This window comes from Thunnus thynnus, chromosome 9 (genome assembly GCF_963924715.1).
Source record: "Thunnus thynnus chromosome 9, fThuThy2.1, whole genome shotgun sequence".
Taxonomy (NCBI): Eukaryota; Metazoa; Chordata; class Actinopteri; order Scombriformes; family Scombridae; genus Thunnus; species Thunnus thynnus.
In genome coordinates this window covers 19,404,287-19,411,566 of record NC_089525.1, presented here as the reverse complement: position 1 = coordinate 19,411,566, position 7,280 = coordinate 19,404,287, and positions in this window count along the sequence as shown.

Sequence of the window (7,280 nt, the reverse complement as noted above, 5' to 3'; positions counted from 1 at the left end):
CTCCTGTTGTGCGCTGACATGAGTGTGGTGGTGTCTGCTGTCATGAATGCCTTGGTAGTGTGCTGGCGAGAGGAACGTCTTATCGGGACTTCTCTACCCCCTGCAATCAGAAGTAGTTGCCCAGCCGGAGGGAGAGGCAGTCCTTTGTTGTTCAATAGGTCTACCCCAGAGAAGTTTTCAGCATTGGAGTGTGAGAGTGGATGGTCTCCTGTGCGGCCGATTGAGTGTATACAGCAACCCTTCAGTGCTTCAGCAGCGCCTCATTGGTACAAATCAGCTACATCTACCTCTTATCCCGAGCAGTGAGTTAATGCATGAAATGTACATGTGGGTGTAACTATCCTGTACATCAAGTCATCATTGCCTATGCTGTATAGTATACAGTAGTTTTGCAATCAAAAAAAAAAATGTATTGAAGTAGTATTTGACCCTGACTACAAAAGAATTTTGGGTTAAGGGGTGGGGGGTGGGTACCTAAAACGTGTTTCGAGTTCTTCTTTTCACAGGCTTGGCCCCCTAAAGGTGACCCATCGAAAGAACCCCCCTGTGCTAGCCGCTCGGTTGAGCTCATCTTATTTACTGTAGTGCTATGGATCGGGATCATGTGCATCAACTGCGGTTTTAAGAGATGTAGGAAGGTATTTGGTATTGTTCAATAAGTCCATTAGATTCACTATGTATCAATTCTACACTATTTGGAAGGTGTTGTAAATGGGGTTTGATGCACATATCTTGGGTAATGGGAGGGTGGGTTGTGGGGCGTTAATCAGTCTCTTCCTAGACTTCACAGCTCCTTGTTACCCAACGCAAAATGGCTTGAATAGGAAACATCCAGGTGCAACCAACAAGATTCAAGTGGACACTTTGCCTCGCAGGATAGCAACCTCAAAAATAGCCTCCTGGTGTAGCAAGAAGCTCTATTTTCCCAGGGAGTGCGGTAACAAGTCTCTTTACTAGAAGTCATTGTAATTCTGTACAGGCTGCAAGTTGCTTTGTGGGGTTGGGAGGGGGCTTTGTATTTGTGACTCTTGCAGATATAAAGTTAAATGGCCCGCCCTTCAAAATTCTCCATTCAAGTCCAAGTCTTCAGTTCATAAGGAAGGAATCCTTCGCGTTCAGGCCTGCGGTATTTAAATGCTTCTTCTGGAAAGTAGTTTGATTTCATTTGTGAATTGTATTCATAGTCATTCAGTTGTGTCCTTTACTAAGGCAGTCTTACTTCTAATTGCTGTAATGCCAGTAATTGTGTTGTAGTTCTGTACTGCTTCATTGTATTTGGGGAGGGGTATTGTGGGAGAGGCTTTTTCCTTTGCATTTTTTCAGTGTGCTGTGTCCTGTGCGCTTTCCAATACCCGAGACCATCAGGAACTCTCCTAACTCATTGTATGTTCAAGTTTCCTTGCGCAGCGAGCATCACGTAAGGTCACTAAATGTGTTCACATTATCTTTAACATTCATTGTCTGGCAAAATGCCTCCATTGCAATTCCTTTGCAATTAGTTACTATGCCTTGTATTGACAATACAATGAGTGAACTATCTGTAAAGGATTTTCTTACTGCATAATAAATGCATAGCTTGTTGTGATTGAATACAGTTTTGGTATGCATTTGTTCTTTTTGGGGGCTTGTGTGGGGGAGCTTTTCTTGTGCTTTTTCAGGTATGACTAAAGCTTGGAGCTTTGTAGCGCACGGATGTGACCTGGGCTCGAATGACATCCTTTTCAAAGTGGAAAGTGAAGGCAGATAAGTTGAATCCATCAAATATTGATGTTGGAAAGCAGAAAATTCTCAACCCTAGAATGGTCACTTATCTTGAATCGGTTCAACTGCCCTGTTCTCGAAATGAAAGCAACTTGCTATACTTGACAGTAGAAATAGCACTGTTGTGCTTTCTTACAAGAGTCTCTTGTGATAACGGGAAGATTTGATGGACCTTCATTGATTCTGACGTTATCTGCAGTAAAGCATTTGGGTAAGGATAACAATAGTCAGTTCTACGATACTGTGGGGGGGGCATAGGGGTGTTTCTTGTCTGCCTTTTTGATCTTACAGAACAGTCCAAAAGAAGAATGCTATCTACTAGGACAACACAGGAATCATCATGCCCTTGAAATCAACCAACATGCAGTTTGAACAAATGGAGTCAGGTTGTGTTTTATGTATGTAGATGGGAGTAATTAGTCCTCAGCTGCTAGCCCTTGCGCAACTGTGTAAGCGGCAGGTCAGTATGTTGTCTTCAATAATTTGCAATCGCGCAACTGTGCGAAAGTTTTCACAAATTAAGTAGCTGAGGAAAGCTGTGCATGGTGCAGCTTTAATTTGGTCTGACATGCAGCGCAAATGTGTTGCTGTAGTTTATTGTGCATTGGTTTTGGTTGGGCGTATCCCTGCACTTCTCTTCACAGAAATCAGAGTGCAAGACTGGTTCAAGCACGAGTGAAGTCATCTAACCTGGAGTGTGTAGTAAGATGTTGGCTTAATTTGTCAAATTAAACTTCTGTAATGTAGTTGACAAAATGACATCTTGGAACTGGCTTTATGTTAACCTCAAATCATCAGTAACAATAATGCTTTACTAGCATATTCCTCTTTGGCCAAGGGGCCCTATTGCTTTGCATCTTAAAACCCATAAGATGAGTAGAACTCGAATCTTTGAGTATTGTGTGGTGGGTGTGTTGTGTAGATCACTCTTTGTTTCAGATCATTTTCGTCTGTCCACTCCGATCTCGCCTGCCTCTGAATGCAAAGCCATCTGTGGAAGCTGTCAGCGAATATGAGTGTGGCCCCTGAATGAAGTACCAACCCTCCCCCCCCTCTGTGCGCTTGAGCTTAAATCTGAACCCCCCCCTGACGTCCTTCGCAGAAGCCCCGCTCTCTGTGTGTTTGTGTGTGTGCCTTTTTTTCTTTTCCCTTTGGTTTCTCAGGTCAAATTTCCTAAAACGATTGTCTTTTATTTGGCATCTGGGATGGCCTAACCTGTGATGGAACACTGAGAATCCAGTCACATTAAGATCAAGAGCTGCAAGCTTGTCTCGCTAATACTGCATCACTTCAGTCTCATGGGTGCTAAGTTAAGTAATTTTGGTTCCCTTGATTTTTTTCTTTAACATATCATGGCTTTAATGTGTAACTCAACATGTTGCATGCACATCAGCTCTACATAACATTTTATACGTAATGCGCACAACATAGTGTTCATGAAGTCGTTGTCAAAACATTGCAGTAGTGTTTGGTCAGGGATTTTTGGGGGGGTGGGGCAACATTCTTCTCTCTTCCTTTCAGATTTCTCACTCAGCTTAACTTGCTACTGAGCCAGGCGACTTAAACCTCTGCAGGGAGTCATTGGATGACTTGGTACAACCAGCCTCTAGGGGTAAAACCTTAAATACTTTGAAGAATTGAGTATCACTGAGGAAGAATAGCTGGTACATACTGTTACGCGGTAAACAACCATATTGGCATAATTTGTCATATTGGATGAGCATTTGGTACAAGTGTGGGGTTAATGTGGGAGGGGGGTGGGGCAGCTTAAATTGTCCTGTCTCTCTTTTTTCCGTTACAGCTGTAAACTTGGCAGTTCGTTTGACCTGTGAGTCCTGTCAAAGGCTTTGAGTATCACCAGAGATGCTGGTCTCCTGGGTTTGTTAAATATGGATACAGTGGAATCGGTCATGCAACAATACAGTGTCGTTCTGGGAAATGCTGGGGATTGGGGGAAACCAGTTGTCTCTTTCTTCTAGTTTCAGCCTCGTGACCAAGAGAAATCCCCCATGTGGTGACAAGATAATGTAGCAGCCAGGTGTTCACGGGCTTTCTTTTCCTGGAGGAACAAATTTGTTCCTCCAGGTTTTGCTTTTGCCCTTTTTAATACAGCAACAACAAAAAAAGCAAAAGACTCCGGTGGTGGCACTCCTGACTCTGTTGGGACAGGGTTCAATTCCCTGCGGTGTCTTGCTTTTTCAGTGTGCTGTGTGGGGAAACTGATGTAGTCATTTGAGGATCTAGTTATGTTAAAGAAGTTAAGATATGGGCCCCTGACCAGATTTATTTACTTTTTTATTTTTCATCTTAAGAGCTCTGGAAGTCAGCTACAGGAAAAAGTTAATTAGTTCTAAATGTTGTGGTTTAATTCATAAAGGAACAGCACAGAAACTGAAGACAAACGGGCGTTTGAGAAGAGCAAGAAAGGACGCTGTTGGAATTGAAATGTTTTATATAAAAAATGTAAATGATCAATAAAACTGTCATTATGCTTTGACATGCTGTTTTTCTTCCCACTGTCTCATCCACCTGTAATTGTTACTTTGTCTTAAATGGCTTTTAAATCTTATTACAGTTTATTTTTATGCTCATTTTTAGACATAAGATGATAACTAATGTGAAGTACATTTTAGCAGAAACTAAGAAAAGTTGTGACATTTAGCAGTTAAGTGCTTTATTTTATCTCATAGTGCAGTGTTTCAAATATAGTGTATAGCAAAATATTTTCACAATGGGGGTGAATGAATTAATGAAGACCAAAAGTAGTGTGAAGAAAAGGAAGCGTACAATAAATCAAGATACTGCATCTTGTAGTTAACTTGCAGCACACAGCTCTCTTACATTGCTCAGTGGGGTTCAGAGCTGATGTGTTTCCGTTAATGTGTACATGACATACTTAAACACTAGTTGAACAACATGAATGATGTACATAATGGGTGACACAGCATGAATGAATTGAATGTAAACTGTGCAGTGCACCACCATTTATCTTCCTCCTAAATTATTTGGGGTTTTTATCTTGTTTTGTTACTCAGAAGCTGGAGAGTAAAAGTCAGACAAACTGAATATCAAGAGGTGTGAAGCACAAAAGACTAATTTATTTACATTATAGTTTATTAATTTGCCAAAACCGTCACCTATAAATGAAATGTCATATTTGAGTTTTCTCTGTAACATTTATTATTCAGCTTCTTAACATTGAACACTATACATACCATATATTAACATATTAACCTGAGAAGCAATTCAAACGTATGCCATCTTAAAATGTTTCACAAGTACATATCATCATGTGTAGTGATCATTTTAACACAGTGGAGAAAAAGTACTGATCCAGGAGACTCTCAGGCTCCCACTGGTCTGTCATATCTGATGGATTCACTAAGTCTTCTCACTGCAGATTCATCCAAATCCTGAAGAGCAACATTAAAACAACACTGACAACCTTCTCAGGCAGAAAAATGTCTGAATTGCTCCTCCATGTCACAGCCACTCATCTATCACAGTCCGGTATGACTTTGATGCATATCAGACTAAATGAAGAGAAGCCAGAGAAGAAAAAGACAACAGTCACCGATGACCCTTTCAACTTAGAAACAGACAACAGTCCCAAACACTGCAGCACAATGGTCGCTAAAATACTGGAACTTTGGTCAAACATAGTGATCTAAACTAGTCGTAGGTGTTGAATTATTATCATGATTGTTATTGTTAGTGGTAGCATTGGACTGTGCCTTTAATCGGCTGCGACTATGAACCTACTTTAGGATAAAAATGTGAAATGTTTGAGTTAAGTTGTTTAAAGTCTGTGATTATGTCCGTGGTTCAGTCTTTGAGCCTCCTTTGACTCCCTTTGGAGCACAAATAGTTTTTCACCAGTTTCAGGCTGTGTGTGTTAGAATATCTCAGAAAGAGTAAATTGGTTGTCAAAAATGTGTGCTGAATATTTTTAATGATCCTTGACTTGACCCCTAAACATATTTATGACATTATCTGAATATTTTCACACCAATTTCTGACATACCAAAGATGTGAGGAGCCCTTGGGCCAAAGCCTAACTTCTGTGGACACCTCTATAATGTGGGTTAGGGCGGAGGCTGCCTTTTACGAGAATAGGTCTTGTAGGCATCTGTTTCCAGGACGGCAGCATTAACACATATATACTGAAGAATATGCTATGTGTAAATTTCAACACAGGACCCCTCTACAAAACAGGCGGACTAGACAGGTAATTGTGCAGGACTCACCTTGAAGCCCAGTTCATTTGGGTCTATATTGTGCTTCAAGTGGTGCATACTCCTAAACAAATTTGCACTTAATTAAATTACCATAAACCCAGCGACACATAGTCAACATGGGACCTTTGGGGCCCATGATGGTCCGGGACCCCATTGATAATCCAGCCCTTAAAGTCAAGTCAAGCTTTATTGTCAATCCACAGTGTGCGCACGGCACACAGAGGAGTGAAATATCAGGGCCTCGATGTAACACATGTAGACGAGACAAGTGTGCACAATAAATACAGAATAAAACATCTAAAATATACATAACAATGAATACAAAAATGCTCTCATTATACAAATTAAATACAAAAATGTTCACATTAAAGTACGTACCACAAAATGCAAGATGTAAACATAAGTGTAGTTTGGGACTGGATAGCACTGATTAAAGTGGTGCATCTGTTGAGTGAGGGTAGATTTGTGGGTTGGTTCCTTTCAGGGACCATATTCTCATAATCTGTTCATGTCTAGAAGTCATTACTTGGTATTGACTTGAACCTTCATATAATGAATAATTTTTTGTGTTCAAAAATACTAAGAAGCAGAAACGCTACAAAGAAAATCAGAATCATCTTGTGACTCCTACAAAAACATAATTACGGATTGTGCCTTTAACTAGACATTTACATTGATTCATCTAAATAAAATGCATGTTTAACCTTTACATACTGTTCATGTTCTGATTCTTCAGTCTCTCATCATAATTAGTCTCTATACCAAACTTCTGAACCACAAATCTATTCTTCATGCATAAATGCTTCATCAGTCATTAATAAACAGGTGATTGATCCTTAATGAAGCTTTCAGAGAGCAGAGAGAGAGTGAATTCTTTAGGTTTTACAGTTTGTTTATGCAGAAAAAACATTCACAATTACACTATGTTTTGATCTTGTGTTACATAAAAGAGGAGAACAGCCATCATGATCTCAATGAATGTTATTGAAAGTGAAAAAAGCAACATCTTTTAAAAAAAAAAGTAAACGGTCATATTTAACCAGGATCACCTTCTAAAAATGTTTATTAGCGGCTCAAAAATAAAAGAGTTGAAACATTATTTCCATTTTTGTATGTCCTGGATCAAATTTAAAAAAAAGCGTTTTACAAATGTAAATATGGGTCAAATTTAACATAAGCATTAACTTTGTTAGTTACTAATGAATTTGAGGTGGGTTACCTGTTTTTTCCAACCTTTTGCGGAACCAATGTGCAGAAACAAATTTCCACGGAGCCATTTTA